We start from the raw sequence: 17,659 nt of genomic DNA, 5'->3' as shown, positions 1-17,659 counted from the left end.
TGGACTCGATCCAACACGCTGTCTCCCTGCAGGGAGCTACTATTGGCAGGCATGAGGAGCTACTACAGGACCTGTTGGAAGGGCTTAATTCCCTGACGGAACACCACGACCAAGGGTTTAAGGGTACCATGGAGCTAATTAAGGAGTTAACTCATAGGCTGTCTGCCATCCCTGAGAATCCCCAATCTCCCTTTCCTTTTAGTGGTGAGTTGGTACAGCCTACTCCGGTTCCCCAAGAACCCTGCTTACCTCCTCCGGAGAGACATTCTGGGAATTTTGGTACCTGTCAGGGTTTTCTTTCTCAGTGCTCTCTTATTTTTGAGTTACAGCTATCTTCATTCCCTTCGGACCGATTGAAGATTGCGTATATTATTACGCTAATGTCGGGAAGGGTGCTCTCCTGGGCCATGGCTGTTTGGGAGCAATAATCCACCCTTTGTCGTCATCTGGAGGAATTCATGGCAGAGGTGAGAAAGGTATTCGATTCTCCGGTATCCGGAAAGGAGGTTGCCAGTAAGCTTCTTGAATTACGTCAAAACTCCCATAGTGTGGCAGACTACATGGTTGATTTTCATATGTTGGCCGCCAAGAGTGCCTGGAACCCGGAGTTTCTTTCGATACCTTTCTTCACGAACTATCTGAGGTGGTTAAAGATGAGTTAGCTGCTTGGGAATTACCGGTGGACCTCGACTCCCTCATCGCTCTCACCATTAGAATTGATGGACGTCTAAGGGAACGCTGGAGTGAGAAGAAGTCTGGCCTCGGGGACACTCGTTCATTCGCTAGGGCTGGCTCACCTTCGAAGGAATCCAGAAGTTTCCAAAGGCAGTTTTTCTGAGAGGATCCGACGACACCTGAGTCCCCTCGTGAATCATCATTGACGGGTGAGTTGGATACTCCTGAGTCAATGCAACTGGGAAGAGCTTGGTTATCGGTTAGGGAACGCTCACGAAGGTTGAGTTCTAACTGTTGTCTGTACTGTGGTGAGGCAGACATTATATAGCTAACTGCCCTATTAGTAAACCGCTGTATCTGGTCGGTACAAGTACTCTGGTTAGCCAGACTGGGAATTCCTTAATTCCCATCACCCACACACCTTTATTTGTGCTTTTGCTGTGAGGAGACCAATCTAAGTCTCTCCGAGTGCTCATTAACTCTGGGGCTGATTAATGTTTTATGGATGCTACCATGGTTTCTGAATTGGGTACTCCCACTCAATCTCTCTCTGTCCCCATGAATGCAAGGGCACTGGATGGCCGTTCTATTGGAAGAGTCACCCATAGCACTGTGCCCGTTCATATTTGGGTATCAAGAAACCATAGTGAGACTATGCAGCTCCTCCTCATCGATTTACCCCATGTTCCTGTGGTTTTGGGATTTTCTTGGCTCCAGAAACAATCCAATTATTGACTGGACCACGGGCTCCATCCAGGTTTGGAGTCCGTTTCGTTATTCTCATTGCCTTAAAACGGCACACAGCTGTCCTTGAGATGTTCCCCTCAGGACCTGAGCAAAGCCAGTACCATGACCTCCTGGAGGCACGGCCTACTTCTTTTCCTCTGCACCGTCCTTATGATTGTGCCATTGATCTCATCCCAGGCACCACACCACCTCGTTGTCGTCTATATTCTCTCTCCGGCCCAGAGACCAAGGCCATGGAGGAGTATGTTGAGGAATCTCTGGCTACTGGAGGCATCCGTCCGTCTGCATCTCCTGCCAGTGCATGGTTTTTCTTTGTGGAGAAGAAGTACAAGACCCTGCGTCCGTGCATTGACTACAGGGGTCTAAATGATATAAAGATCAAGAATCCTTATCCCCTACCACTCCTCGGCCTTCGAACATCTCCAGGGAGCCACCAATTTTTCCCAAACTGGACCTTCGGAATGCCTACCACTTGGTTCGGATACGCAAACGAGATGAGTGGAAGACAGCCTTTAATACAGCCAGTGGACATTATGAGTACCAGGTCATGCCGTTTGGACTCACCAATGCCCCCGCTGTTTTTCAGGCTCTGGTAAACAATGTGCTCCGGGACATGCAAAACCGTTTCGTGGTCGTTTACCTGGTCAACATCCAGTTTTTTTCCCAGTCTGCCCAAGATCACGTTCTTCATGTCAGAGAAGTCCTTCAGTGTCTCCTGGAGAACCAATTGTTTGTGAAGGACGAGAAATGTGAATTTCACCTCTCAACAATCTCCTTTCTGGGATATGTCATCGCGGATGGGAATGTCCAAATGGATCAGGATAATATGAAAGCGGTGGTGGGGTGGCCTTAGCCTACGTCCTGGGCGCAGTTTCAACATTTCCTGGAGTTCGCTAATTTCTACCGCCATTTCATTCGGGACGATAGCCCTCTGGCGGCCCCCTCCCAAACTCACCTCTCCCAAAGTTCCGTTCACATGGTCTCCAGCGGTTGATAAAACCTTTGTGGACCTGAAACATTGGTTCACCACAGCACCCATCTTTGTCCATCCGGATCCATCTCGTCAATTTGTGGTAGAGGTTGATGCTTCTGATGTTGAAGTGGGGGCCATCCTGTCCCAGTGATCTGCACAGGACCAGAAGCTCCATCCTTGTGCCTTCCTGTCTCATCGTCTCAGTCCGGCAGAGAGGAACTATGACGTTGACAACAGAACTCCTGGCTGTCAAGTTGGCACTGGAGGAGTGGAGGCATAGAAGGCGCAAAACAGCCCTTCGTGGTCTGGACCGACCATAAAACTTTGGAATATCTCCGTTCAACCAAGCGCCTTAACTCCAGGCAGGCCCGGTGGGCTTTGTTTTTCACCAGATTCAACTTCACCATTTCCTACCACCCAGGGTCCAAAAACGTGAAGCCGGATGCCCTCTCCCGCATATACAGTTTCTCTGCCACACCCTCTGTCTCCGAAACCATTCTCCTACCTCACGCCTTGCTGCTTCAGTGGATTGGGGTATTGAAACCTTGGTTCGCAAGGCCCAACGTTCCCAGCTTGAATCTGAAGGGGGCCCAGCTAAACGGTTATTTGTTCATTTTGTTCATTCTGACGGTAGTGGATCAATTCTCTAAGGTCGCTCACTTCATCCCTCTCCCCAAACTACCCTCTGCCAAGGAGACGGCTCAGCTTATGGTGCAGCATGTCTTCCTGATCCATGGACATGGTCCCGACCAGGGTCCTCAGTTCTGGAAGGCATTCCGGATTTCATCTCCAATCCAACGGCCAGGCGGAGCGAGCCAACCAGGACCTAGAAACCACCCTGAGATGCCTGGTCTCAACCAACCACACTACCTGGTCTGGATGGAGTAAGGCCGGAACACTCTTCCCTGTTCGGTCACAGGACTCTCTCCATTGAGTGCTTTTTGGGGTATCAACCTCCACTCTTCCCGGAACAAGAGCAGGAGGTCAGCGTACCCTCGGCCCAGATGTTTGTCCGCCGCTGTCGACGTACCTGGAGAAGAGCTCGGGCGGCAATTCTCAAGACCAACTCCAGGTATCGTCGACAAGCGGACCGTCATCGGACCCCAGCTCCCCGCTACCCTATTGGGCAGAGGGTGTGGCTTTCCACTCGGGACCTGCCCCTTCGGGTGGAGTCCTGCAAACTGTCCCCCTGTTTCATTGGTCCTTTTCCCATCATTAGAGTCCTTAGTTCCTGTCCTGTGTTACCCCGTACCCTCCGTATTCATCCTACCTTCATTGCGTCTAGGATTAAGCCCGTGTCTCACAGTCCTTTGTCTTCTGTTTGTAGGCCCCTCCCTCCCCCTGGGTCATTGATGGCCAGTCAGCATATACGGTGAGACGCCTCCTGAGTGTTCGACCACGGGGCAGGGGTTTCCAGTACCTGGTTGACTGGGAGGGTTATGGCCCGGAGGAGAGGTGCTGGGTCTCTGCTAAAGACATCCTGGACCCGGCCCTCATTGTTGATTTTCACTGTCGACACTCCGGTCAGCCAAGTATGCGCCCGGGTAGGAAGCCAGGTGGCGCCTCTAGGGGGGTACTGTCACACCCTGATCTGTTTCACCTGTCCTTGTGACTGTCTCCACCCCCTTCAGGTGTCGTTTTTTTCTTCTTCCCCCGTGTATTTCTCCCTGTGTTTCCTGTCTCTCTGTGCCAGTTCGTCTTGTATGTCCAAGTCAACCAGCAGGTTTTCCCCGTGCTCATGCCTTTTCTATTCCCTTTTTGCTAGTCCTCCCGGTTTTGACCCTTGCCTGTTTCGGGACTCTGTACTCGCCTGCCTGCCTTGACCTCGAGCTTGCCTGCCACTCTGTACCTCCTGGACTCTGAATTGGTTTTGACCTTTTGCCTGTCCACGACCATTCTCTTGCATACCCCTTTTTGGCTCAATACACATCTAATACACATCTAAGACTCCAACCATCTGCCTCCTGTCTCTGGATCTGGGTCTGGCCTTGTGCCCTGATAGTTAGACATTTTATTTAACAACAGAATCATCAAAATGGTTGGAGACCCAGTAAGCTACTGTAGCTAGCTAAGTCATGCCAGTTTACAGTAATCACACATTGAACTGAATGAAGTAACGCACTTGTGAAGAAGGCACGACAACACAGGAGACTGAAAAGATTTGTCATGGGTTCTCAAAGTTTTACAGCTGCACCATTGAGAGCATCCTGGCTGGTTGCATCACCGCCTTGGATGGCAACTGCTCGGCATCCGACCGCAAGGCGCTACAGAGGGAAGTGCGTACAGCCCAGTACATTACTGGGGCCAAGCTTCCTGCCATCCAGGACCTCAGAGGAAGGCCATAAAAATAGCCAAAGACTCCAACCACACTTTTCATAGACTGTTTTTCCTGCTATCACACAGCAAGTGGTGCCGGAGCGCCAAGTCTAAGTCCAAAAGGCTCATTAACAGCTTCTACCCCCAAGCCATAAGATTGCTGAACAGCTAAACAAATGGCTACCTGGACTATTGGCATTGACCCCCCCCCGCTTTTTTATACTGCTGCTACTGTTTATTATCTATGCATAGTCACTTTACCTCTACCTACATGTATATATTACCTTGAATAACCTGTACCCCCACACATTGACTCGGTACAGGTACCCCCTGTGTATAGCCTCACTATAGTTATTTTATTGCGTAACTTTTTTTTAACTTTAGTTTATTTAGTAAATATAAAACCATTTTTGCATTGTTGGTTAAGGGCTTGTAAGTAAGCATTTCACGGTAAGGTGTTATATTTGGCGAGAAATATTTGTGAGAAATACCATTTTATGTTATTTGAGGCTGAAAAGATTTGTCATGGGCCCTCAGATCCTCAAAGTTATTCAACTGCACCATGACTGGCTGCATCACCGCTTGGTATGGCAACTGCTTGGCATTCAACCACAAGGCGCTACAGAGGGTAGTGCATACGGCCCAGTATATCACTGGGGCTGAGCTCCGTGCCATCCAGGACCTCTATACCAGGTGGTGTCAGAGGAAGGCCCAACATTCATCAAAGACTCCAGCCACCCAGAGCCACTTTCACCACATACGCTGCTGCCACTGTCTATTATCTATCATATTTCCTAGTCACTTTACCCCTACCTACTGTATATATACAGTTCATAGTTACCTTAATTACCTCGTACCACTGCACATCGACTCGGTACTAGTACTCCCTGTATTTAGCCATGTTTTTCCACTCCCTATAGACAGCACCTTCAGAAAGTATTCATACCCCTTATTTCACATATTGTTGTGTTACAACCTGAAATCAAAATGAATTCAATTTATATTTTTCTCCCCCATCTACACACAATACTACAGATTTGTTTTTTTAAACAACTGTCTTCTTGGTAAGCAGCGTCGGTGTAGATTTGGCCTTGTGTTTTAGGTTATTGTCTTGCTGAAAGGTGAATTCATCTCCCAGTGTCTGGTGGAAAGCAGACTGAATCAAGTTTTCCTCTAGTGTTCTGCCTGTGCTTAGCTCCATTCCATTAATTTTTTTATCCTTAAACTCCCCTAGTCCTTAACGATTACAAGCATACTCATAACATGATGCAGCCACCACTATGCTTGAATATATGGAGATATGTTTGTGGCAAATCCAATAAAACATAACACTTTGTATTAGGACAAAAAGTGAATTGCTTGGCCAAGTCCTTTGTAATATTACTTTAGTGCCTTGTTGCAAACAGGATGCATGTTTTGGAATATTTTTATTCTGTGCAAGCTTCCTTATTTTCACTATATCAATTAGGTTAGTATTATGGAGTAATTACAATGTTGTTGATTTACCCTCAGTTTTCTCCTATCACAGCCATTAAACTCTAAATGTTTTAACATCACCATTGGCCTCATGGTAAAATCACTGAGCGGTTTCCTTCCTCTCTGGCAACCCTCCCCTAACCCGGACAATGCTGGGCCAATGTGCGCCACCCTATGAGACTCCCGATAACTGCCGGTTGTGGCACAGCCAGGGAATGAACCAGTGTCTGTAGTGACGCTTCTAGCGCGGCTATGCAGTGCCTTAAACCGCTGCGCCACTCGGGAGGCCAGGACTTCTGTATCTTTGTAGTGACTGAGTCTATTGATACACCATCAAAAGTGTAATTAATAACGTCACTATGCTCAAAGGGTTATTCGATGTTTGCTTTTAATTTTTTTTATCCATCTATCAATAGTTGCAATTCTTTGTGAGACAAGGGAAAACCTCCTTGGTCTTTATGGTTGAACCTGTGTTTGAAATTCACTGCTCAACTAAGGGACCTTACAATTATCTGTATGTGTGCAGTACAGAGATGAGGTAGTCATCTCGTGCTTTTACTCCTGAACTTATTTAGGCTTGCCATAACAACGTGGTTGAATACTTATTGACTCAAGACATTCCAGCTTTTCATTTTTAATTAATTTGTTTTAAAAAATGTAAACTTGTCACGAACCTTGCCGAAGATGGTGCCTCTTCCTGTTCGGGCGGTGGTCGTAGTCGCCGGCCTATTAGCTACCATCGATTCCCTTTCCGTTTGTTTTGGGTTATTGGGTAATTGGGTACACCTGTTTTGTATTAGGGTTTGTTTGTAGGGTGTCACGTCTAATCAAGGTGGGTGGAATCAGGCGCAGAGAGCAAATAGCGATAATACGTTTATTCTCAGGTGAACAAAATAAACACGGTCAACCCAAATACAAACAGGGTGAAATTATCCAAAACAGGATAACAGACTAACCGGAGAATAATAAACACAAAAACACAGACAGACGAAACGAATGACAAAATAAACAATCCCGCACAAAACAAGGGCGGGACAACCTACATTATATACAGACACTAATTAACTAAACAACACACAGGTGAAAACAATCAGACAAAACCAACAGATACACGAAAAGGGATCGGTAGTGGCTAGTAGGACGGTGACGACGACCACCGAGCACCGCCTGAGCGGGTAGGAGAGCCAACCTCGGCGGAAGTCGTGACAGTACCCCCCGACGCGCGGCTCCCGCAGCGCGCCGCCACCGTCCTCGAGGACGACCCGGAGGACGAGGTGCTGGGCGATCCGGGTGGAGGCAGTGGAATTCTATCAGGAGAGAAGGGTCCAAAATGTCCCTCACCGGAACCCAGCATCTCTCCTCCGGGCCATACCCCTCCCAGTCCACGAGGTACTGTAGGCCCCCCACCCGACGTCTAGAATCCAGAATGCCTCGACCTGTATACGCCGGGGGCCCATCGATGTCCAGAGGGGGCGGAGGGACCTCAGACACCTCACCTTCTTGCAGGGGACCAGCCACCACCGGCCTGAGGAGAGACACATGAAACGAGGGGTTAATACGGTAATACCTAGGAAGTTGTAACCTATAACACACCTCGTTTATTCTCCTCAGGACTTTGAACGGCCCCACACACTGCGGCCCCAGCTTCCGACAGGGCAGGCGGAGGGGCAGGTTTCAGGTCGAGAGCCAGACCCTGTCCCCCGGTGCAAACACGGGGGTCTCACTGCGGTGCTGGTCAGCGCTCCTCTTCTGCCGTTCCCGCTAACCGTAATGAGTCCTGAACGGCTTTCCAGGTGTCCTTGGAGCGCTGTACACATTCCTCCACCGCAGGAGCCTCGGTCTGACTCTGATGCCATGGAGTCAGGACCGGCTGGTAAACTAACACACACTCAAAAGGAGACAAGTTAGTAGAGGAGTGGCGTAAGGAGTTCTGGGCTAGTTCGGCCCATGGAACATACCTTGCCCACTCACCAGGCCGGTCCCGACAATAGGACTGCAGAAACCTGCCCACATCCTGGTTAACGCGCTCCACCTGTCCATTACTCTCAGGGTGAAAACCTGAGGTTAAGCTAACCGAGACCCCCAGTCTCTCCATAAACGCCCTCCACACTCTGGACGTGAATTGGGGACCCCGATCAGAGACGATGTCCTCAGGCACCCCATAGTGCCGGAAGACATGGGTAAACAAAGCCTCAGCAGTCTGCAGGGCCGTAGGAAGACCGGGCAACGGAATACGACGACAGGACTTAGAAAACCGATCCACAACGACCAGGATCGTAGTACTTCCCTGGGACGGGGGAAGGTCGGTAAGAAAATCCACCGATGAATGTGTCCACGGCAGTTGTGGAATGGGGAGGGGTTGTAATTTCCCTCTAGGTAGGTGCCGATGAGCCTTGCTCTGAGCACACACTGAGCAGGAGGAGACATAAAATCTCACGTCTTTAGCCAGTGTGGGCCACCAGTATCTCCCTCTCAGACTCTGCACTGTCCTCTTGATACCAGGATGACCCGAGGAGGGAAGAGTATGAGCCCACCTAATCAGCTTGTCCCGGACCACCCTCGGCACGTACTTGGTCCCTACTGGACAGTTAGGAGGAGCCGGCTCTGACCGTGAGGCCCTCTCTATCTCAGCATCTACCTCCCATACCACCGGTGCCACGAGACATGACGGTGGAATGATGGGAGTTGGCTCTACTGACCGTTCCTCGGTAGCTTTGGTGTTTTGGCCGATATGTGAGGGTAAACTGGAACCTAGTAAAAAACATGGCCCATCTAGCCTGACGTGGATTTAGTCTCTTAGCTGCCCGGATGTACTCGAGATTACGATGGTCAGTCCAGATGAGAAAAGGGTATTTAGCCCCCTCAAGCCAATGTCTCCACACCTTCAGAGCCTTGACTACAGCTAACAACTCCCGGTCCCCCACATCATAGTTTCGCTCCGCTGGGCTGAGCTTGCTCGAAAAGAAAGCACACGGGGCGGAGTTTAGATGGCACGCCTGAGAGTTGGGACAGCACGGCTCCAACCCCAGCCTCGGACGCATCCACCTCCACTATGAACGCTAAAGAGGGGTCCCGGATGCGCCAACACGGGCGCAATGGTGAACAGCTCCTTCAGACGACTGAAAGCTCTGCCCGCCTCTGCTGACCAGCGCAAGCGCACCGGTCCTCCCTTCAGCAGTGAGGTGATGGGAGCAGCCACCTGACCAAAACCCCAATTGGCAAACCCTAAAAACCGCTGCACTTCTTTCACCGTGGTCGGAGTTGGCCAATTACGCACAGCTGTAACGCGATCATCCTCCATCACCACCCCGGAGGTGGAAATACGATACCCCAGGAAGGAAACGGACTGTTTGAAAAACTCACATTTCTCCGCCTTGCAATACAGGTCATGCTCCAGTAGTCGCCCAAGTACCTTACGCACCAGAGACACATGCTCCGCGCGTGTGGCAGAATAGATCAAGATGTCATCAATGTACACTACCACTCCCTGCCCGAGCAGGTCTCGGAGAATCTCATCTATGAAGGATTGGAAAACGGCTGGAGCATTCTTCAACCCGTATGGCATGACGCAGTACTCATATTGACCAGAAGTAGTACTAAATGCGGTTTTCCACTCATCTCCTCCCCGGATACGTACCAGATTATACGCACTCCTCAGGTCCAGTTTTGTGAAGAATCGCGCCCCGTGAAATGATTCAATTGCCGTAGCGATGAGAGGTAGTGGGTAACTAAACCCCACTGTAATGGAATTTAGACCTCTATAATCAATACACGGACGCAGACCTCCATCCTTCTTCTTCACAAAAAAGAAGCTTGAGGAGACGGGTGATATGAAGGGCTGAGTGTACCCCTGTCCCAGCGATTCGGAAACATATGTTTCCATCGCAACTGTCTCCTCCTGGGACAATGGATACACGTGACTCCTTGGAAGTGCAGCGTTTTCCAGAAGGTTTATCGCGCAGTCCTCTCGACGATGAGGTGGTAATTGGGTCGCCTTCCCTTTACTGAAGGCGATAGCCAAATCGGCATATTCAGAGGGAATGCGCACGGTGGAAACTTGGTCTGGACTCTCCACCGTAGTCGCACCAACGGCAACTCCTATACACCTACCTGAACACTCCTCTGACCACCCCTTAAGAGCCCCCTGTCGCCAGAAAATCACCGGGTTGTGTTGAGCTAACCAGGGAACCCCCAACACCACTGGAAACGCAGGTGAATCTATAAGGAACAGGCTAATCTGCTCCTTATGATCACCCTGCGTTACCATGTCCAGCGGCACCGTAGCCTCCCTAATTACTCCTGACCCTAATGGTCGGCTATCTAAGGAATGCACGGGGAAAGGTCGATCTAACGACACCAGGGGAATCCCTAGCCTTAACGCAAGCCCACGATTCATAAAATTCCCAGCTGCGCCTGAATCGACTAGCGCCTTATGCTGTAGAGAGGGGGAAAACCCAGGGAAAGAAATCAATACAAACACATGACCGACAGGAAGCTCTGAATGAGTTTGGTGCTTACTCACCTGGGGTGATCGAGCAGTGTTCCGCCTGTCCTCCCGACTCCTAGACGAGTTCCTCCAGCACCGGTCGGACGTGTGCCCTCGTCGACCACAACTGGTGCAGGAGGACACTCCTCCTCCGGTCCCCCTCGAAGCCGTACCTCCTAATTCCATAAGGATAGGAACAGGGGAGCTGGGGATTGGAAACGACAGGACCTGATCCGAACGCCCGCGAGCAGCCAGCAGGTTGTCGAGACGGATAGCCAGATCGATAAGTCCATCCAGTGTGAATGTGGTGTCCTGACATGCCAGCTCCCTGCGGACATCCTCCCTGAGACTACATCTAAAATGATCAATCAAGGCCCTGTCGTTCCATCCTGCTCCTGCTGCCAAAGTCCTAAACTCTAGGGCCAAATCCTGTACGCTCCTCGTCTCCTGACGCAGGTGAAACAGCCATTCACCCGCCGCCCGACCCTCGGGTGGATGGTCAAAAACAGCTCGGAATCGGCGGGTGAACTCTGGGTAATTATCCTTAGCCGAGTCCGGACCATTCCGCACTGCGTTGGCCCACTCGAGGGCTCGCCCAGTCAAGCAGGAGACGAGGGCGCACACGCTCTCCTCTCCAGAGGGAGCAGGACGCACGGTAGCCAGGTATAGTTCCAGCTGAAGGAGGAAACCCTGGCACCCAGCCGCCGATCCGTCAAACTCCCGTGGGAGTGTTAGCCGAAGAGCCCCAGAGCCAGATGTGGTCGCAGAAACAGTAGGTGCTGGAGAAGGGGTTGCTAGAGATGAGGTGGGGAGGCCACTCCTCTCCCATCGATCCATTCTCTCCATCATTTGGTCCATAGCAGAACCAATCCGGTGAATCACGCTGGTATGATGGAGGACCCTCTCTTCCATCGATGGGAGAGGAGACGCTGCTGCTCCTGCTGATTCCATGGTGTTGCAGGATTCTGTCACGTCTAATCAAGGTGGGTGGAATCAGGCGCAGAGAGCAAATAGCGATAATAAGTTTATTCTCCGGTGAACAAAATAAACACGGTCAACCCAAATACAAACAGGGTGAAATTATCCAAAACAGGATAACAGACTAACCGGAGAATAATAAACACAAAAACACCGACAGACGAAACGAATGACAAAATAAACAATCCCGCACAAAACAAGGGCGGGACAACCTACATTATGTACAGACACTAATTAACTAAACAACACACAGGTGAAAACAATCAGACAAAACCAACAGATACACGAAAAGGGATCGGTAGTGGCTAGTAGGACGGTGACGACGACCGCCGAGCACCGCCTGAACGGGCAGGAGAGCCAACCTCGGCGGAAGTCGTGACATAGGGTATTTAAGGGCACTAGGCCCGCTGGGTATTTGTGCGGGCTTGTTTGTGTTACTCTGTGTTTGATGGTGTGAGTTATTTGTGTATTTATTCTCCGGACTACTTTGTCCTGTTGTTTGGACTGGCAACTTATATACGCCCTGTGTGTTGGCGTGACTGTTTTGTTGCGCTGGGGAATACATTTGAAAGAAAGACTGAACCCTGCTCTCTGCGCCTGATTCCACCCACCACTCCTAGTTGATCGTAACAGAAGCCCGCACCTTTAGAAATGGAATCAGCAGGAGCAGCGACCACCCCTCTCCCCACTATGGAGGAGCGCGTCCATCACCACACAGCGGTCCTCCATCGGATTGGCACCGCGATGGACCAGATGATGGAGAGGATGGAACGATGGGAGGGGAGTGGTCTACCGACGTCAACCCTAGCTCCCCCACTGCCGATACCACCTACTCTACCTACGTCGTCCTCTGGGTCCGGCGCACTGCGTCTCTCCCCCCCGAGGGAGTACGATGGAGCGGCGGCTGGGTGCCAGAGATTTTTGCTCCAGCTAGAGCTCTACCTGGCTTCCGTGCGTCCGGCTCCCTCAGGTGTGGAGAGTGTGAGCCTCCTCGTCTCCTGTTTAACGGGCAGGGCCCTGGACTGGGCTAACGCGGTCTGGAACAGTCCAGACTCGACTCGGGACAACTACCTGGAGTTCACCCGCCGTTTCCGAGCTGTGTTCGATCATCCACCATAGGGTAAAGCGGCGGGTGAGCGACTGTTCCACCTCAGACAGGAGACGAGGAGCGCACAGGACTTCGCGTTGGAGTTTAGGACCCTAGCTGCTGGTGCTGGGTGGAATGACAGGGCTCTGATGGACCATTACCGGTGTAGTCTCCGGGAGGACGTCCGCCGGGAGCTAGCTTGCAGGGACACAACTCTCTCCCTGGATGAACTAATAGACATGTCTATTCGATTGGACAACCTGCTATCTGCCCGCGAGCGTTCAGAAGGGGTCCTGTTAATTCCACCTTCCAGCTCTCCCACTCCCACTCCGATGGAGTTGGGAGGAGCTGCATCTAGGGGGATCAGAGGGGGCTCCTCCTGCTCCTATTGTGGACGGAGAGGACACACTTCGGACCGGTGTTGGAGGAGTCCCTCTGGGAGTCGAGAGGGTCGGCGGAACACTCCTCGGCCACCCTAGGTGAGTAAGCACCAAACTCACCCAGAGCTCCCTGTTGGTCACATGTTTTTGTTATTTTTTTCCCCTGCGTTTTTCCCCTCTCTTCAGCATAAGGCGCTAGTCGATTCAGGCGCAGCTGGGAGTTTTATGGATAATGGACTCGCCCGTAAATTGGGTATTCCGTTAGTGCAGATAGACCCACCTGTCCCCGTGCACTCCTTAGATAGCTGACCGTTAGGGTCAGGGCTGGTCAGAGAGGCCATGATTCCGCTGGACATGGTAACGCAGGGGAATCATAGGGAGAGGATCAGTTTCTACCTTATTGATTCACCTGGGTTTCCGGTGGTGTTGGGGGTTCCCTGGCTGGCTATTCACAATCCCCTTATTTCCTGGAAACAGGGGGCTCTTAAGGGGTGGTCAGATGAGTGTTCAGAGAGGTGTATAGGAGTTTCCATCGGTGCCACGACGGTGGAGAGTCCAGACCAGGTTTCCACCGTGCGCATTCCCCCAGAATATGCCGATTTGGCTATCGCTTTTAGTAAATTACCACCCCATCGATGGTGGGATTGCGTGATAAACCTCCAGGAGAACGCTGCACTTCCCCGGAGTCATGTGTACCCGCTGTCACAGGAGGAGACGCTGGCTATGGAAACATATGTCACGGAAGCTCTGAGACAGGGGGACATTCGGCCCTCCATGTCACCCGTCTCATCGAGTTTTGAGGAAAAAGGAGGGAGGTCTGCATCCGTGCATTGATTATCGAGGTCTCAATTCGATCACAGTGGGTTTTAGTTATCCGCTACGGCGGTGGAATCATTCCACGGAGCGCGTTTCTTCACAAAACTGGACCTCAGGAGCACGTATAATCTGGTGCGTATTCGGGGAGGAGACGAGTGGAAAACAGCGTTTAGTACCACATCAGGCCACTATGAGTACCTCGTCATGCCGTATGGGTTGAAGAATGCTCCAGCCGTCTTCCAATCCTTTGTAGATGAGATTCTCAGGGACTTGCACGGGCAGGGTGTGGTAGTCTATATTGATGACATCTTGATTTATTATACCACACGCGCCGCCCATGTTTCCCTGGTGCGCAGGGTTCTTGGGTGACTGCTGGAGCATGACCTATACGTCAAGGCTGAGAAATGTGTGTTCTCCAAACCAGCCGTTTCCTTCCTGGGTTATCGCATTTCCAGCTCGGGGATGATGATGGAGTGTGACCGCGTTAACGCCGTGCGTAATTGGCCGACTCCGACCACGGTAAAGGAGGTGCAGCGGTTTTTAGGGTTTGCCAATTACTACCGGAGGTTTATCCGGGGTTTTGGCCAAGTAGCGGCGCCCATTACCTCACTGCTGAAGGGGGGGCCGGTGCGTTTGCGGTGGTCAGCAGAGGCTGATGGAGCCTTCAACCAGTTGAAGGCACTGTTCACTGGGGCTCCCGTGTTGGCGCATCCGGACCCTTCGTTAGCATTCATAGTGGAGGTGGATGCGTCCGAGGCTGGGGTTGGAGCCGTGCTGTCTCAGCGCTCAGGCACGCCACCGAAGCTCCGTCCCTGCGCTTTCTTTTCTAAGAAGCTGGGTCCGGCAGAGCGGAACTATGATATGGGGGACCGGGAGTTACTAGCTATGGTAAAAGCCCTGAAAGTGTGGAGACACTGGCTAGAGGGGGCTAAACACCCTTTTCTCATCTGGACGGACCACCGTAATCTGGAGTATATTCGAGCAGCGAGGAGACTGAATCTGCGTCAGGCTAGGTGGGCCATGTTCTTTACACGTTTTAGATTTACGATCTATTACAGACCAGGGTCCCTCAACACTAAGGCCGACGCGCTGTCCCATCTGACACCGAGGACCGGTCCATCAAACCCACTCCCATCCTTCCAGCCTCTCGGCTGGTGGCCCCAGTGGTATGGGAGGTGTACACGGACATCGAGCGGGCGTTGAGGGTTGAACCTGCGCCTACACAGTGTCCGACTGGTAGAAGTTACGTACCGCTTGGTGTCCGTGATAAGTTGATTCGGTGGGCCCACACACTACCGTGATAGGACAGTGCGGGGTCTTAGGGGGAAATACTGGTGGCCCACCTTAGCTAGGGATGTGGGGCTTTATGTCTCTTCCTGTTCGGTATGCGCCCAGAGTAAGGCTCCTAGGCACCTTCCTAGAGGGAAGTTACAGCCCCTCCCGGTACCACAACGGCCATGGTCCCATCTCTCGGTAGATTTCCTTACTGATCTTCCCCCATCTCGGGAACACTACCGTTCTGGTCGTTGTGGATCGGTTCTCTAAGTCCTGCCATCTCCTCCCATTGCCTGGACTCCCTACAGCCCTACAGACGGCAGATTTGCTCTATTTACCCACGTCTTCCGGCACTATGGGGTTCCAGAGGATATTGTCTCCGATCGGGGTCCCCAGTTCACGTCTCGGGTTTGGAAGGCTATTATGGAGCGTCTGGGCATCTCGGTCAGCCTTACCTCTGGTTATCACCCCAAAAGTAATGGGCAGGTGGAGAGAGTAAACCAGGAAGTGGGCAGGTTTCTGAGGTTGTATTGCCAGGACCGGCCAGGAGAATGGGCGAGGTACGTCCCGTGGGCAGAGTTATCCCAGAACTCTCTTCGGCATTCGTCCACGAATATGTCGCCATTCGAATGCGTACTGGGCTACCAGCTGGTCCTGGCTCCGTGGCATCAGAGTCAGACCGAGGCTCCTGCGTGGAGGAGTGGGTACAGCGCTCTAGAGAGACCTGGCGGGCAGTCCAGGATTCTCTCAGGCAGGCCAGTGAACGGCAGAAGAGAGACGCTGACCGCCACCGCAGCGAGGCCCCGGTGTTCGCACCAGGGGACAGGGTCTGGCTCTCGACCCGAAACCTGCCCCTCCGCCTGCCCTGCCGGAAGCTGGGGCCGCAGTGTGTGGGGACATTTAAAGTCCTGAGGAGGATAAACGAGGTGTGTTATAGATTGCAACTTCCCTCTTATTATCGTATTAACCCCTCGTTTCATGTGTCTCCCCTCAGGCCGGTGGTAGCTGGTCCCCTACAAGACAGTGAGGTACCGGAGGTCCCTCCAGCCCCTCTGGACATCGAGGGGTCCCCGGCGTACACAGTACGAGCTATTCTGGACTCGAGACGCCGGGTGAGGGGCTTGCAGTACCTCGTGGACTGGGAGGGGTACGGTCCGGAGGAGAGGTGCTGGGTACCGGGGAGGGACATTTTAGATCCTTCCCTCTTGAGGGATTTCCATCGCCTCCACCCGGATCGCCCTGCGCCTCGTCCTCCGGGTCGTCCTCGAGGCCGGGGTCGGCGCGCTGCGGGAGCCGCGCGTCAGTGGGGGGGGGGGGGTACTGTCACGAACCTTGCCGAAGATGGTGCCTCTTCCTGTTCGGGCGGTGCTCGGCGGTCGTCGTCGCCGGCCTATTAGCTACCATCGATTCCCTTTCCGTTTGTTTTGGGTTATTGGGTAATTGGGTACACCTGTTTTGTATTAGGGTTTGTTTGTAGGGTATTTAAGGGCACTAGGCCCGCTGGGTATTTGTGCGGGCTTGCTTGTGTTACTCTGTGTTTGATGGTGTGAGTTATTAGTGTATTTATTCTCCGGACTATTTTTTCCTGTTGTTTGGACTGGCAACTTATATGACGCCCTGTGTGTTGGCGTGACTGTTTTGTTGCGCTGGGGAATACATTTGAAAGAAAGACTGAACCCTGCTCTTTGCTCCTGATTCCACCCACCACTCCTAGTTGATCGTAACAAAACTATTCCACTTTGGCACACTTTGTGTGTAGGACCAACAAATCTCAATTGAATCCATTTTAAATTCAGGCTGTAACACAACAAAATGTGGAGAAAGGGTTTTGAATACTTTCTGAAGCCACTGTATAGCCATGTTATTTTTACTTGTTATTTTTATTTGCTATTCACTTTGTATTTATTCCTTATATATATATATATATATATATATGTGTGTATCTTATCTTTAACTCTGCATTGGAAAAGGACACCTAAGTAAACATTTCACTGTTAGTCTACACCTGTTGTCTACGAAGCATGTGACAATTTTTATTTTTATTCATTCCACGTTGTTTCAATGTCATAACAACATTGAATCAACAAAGTGTATGCCCAGTGGGGAATTTTGCTGTTTTAGAGCAAATTTCTTGTAATTTTACCAATATCTTATTATCTTATTTTTTTGGTTTGGATTATCGAACCTATCATGTCCCCCATTGGCCTTGGCTTTGTCCCAATAGCTTTTTATTTTCCATACTGTTGTGTGACTAAAAGTGATACACCTGAGCAGGGGTATTCCTATCTTACCCTATGATCGAGGTGGGGAGTACTGCTGGTTCTGTTCTACCTGATAATGAATTGCACCTTCCTGGTGTCCCAGGTCTAAATCAGACCTTGATTAGAGGGAAGGAATAAGAATAATAAAAGAAGCAGTGAAACCGCTTCGAGTTCTAGATTATAATTTGA

Source organism: Oncorhynchus keta, chromosome 9, assembly GCF_023373465.1.
Source record: "Oncorhynchus keta strain PuntledgeMale-10-30-2019 chromosome 9, Oket_V2, whole genome shotgun sequence".
Taxonomy (NCBI): domain Eukaryota; kingdom Metazoa; phylum Chordata; class Actinopteri; order Salmoniformes; family Salmonidae; genus Oncorhynchus; species Oncorhynchus keta.
This window is presented reverse-complemented; position numbering follows the sequence as displayed.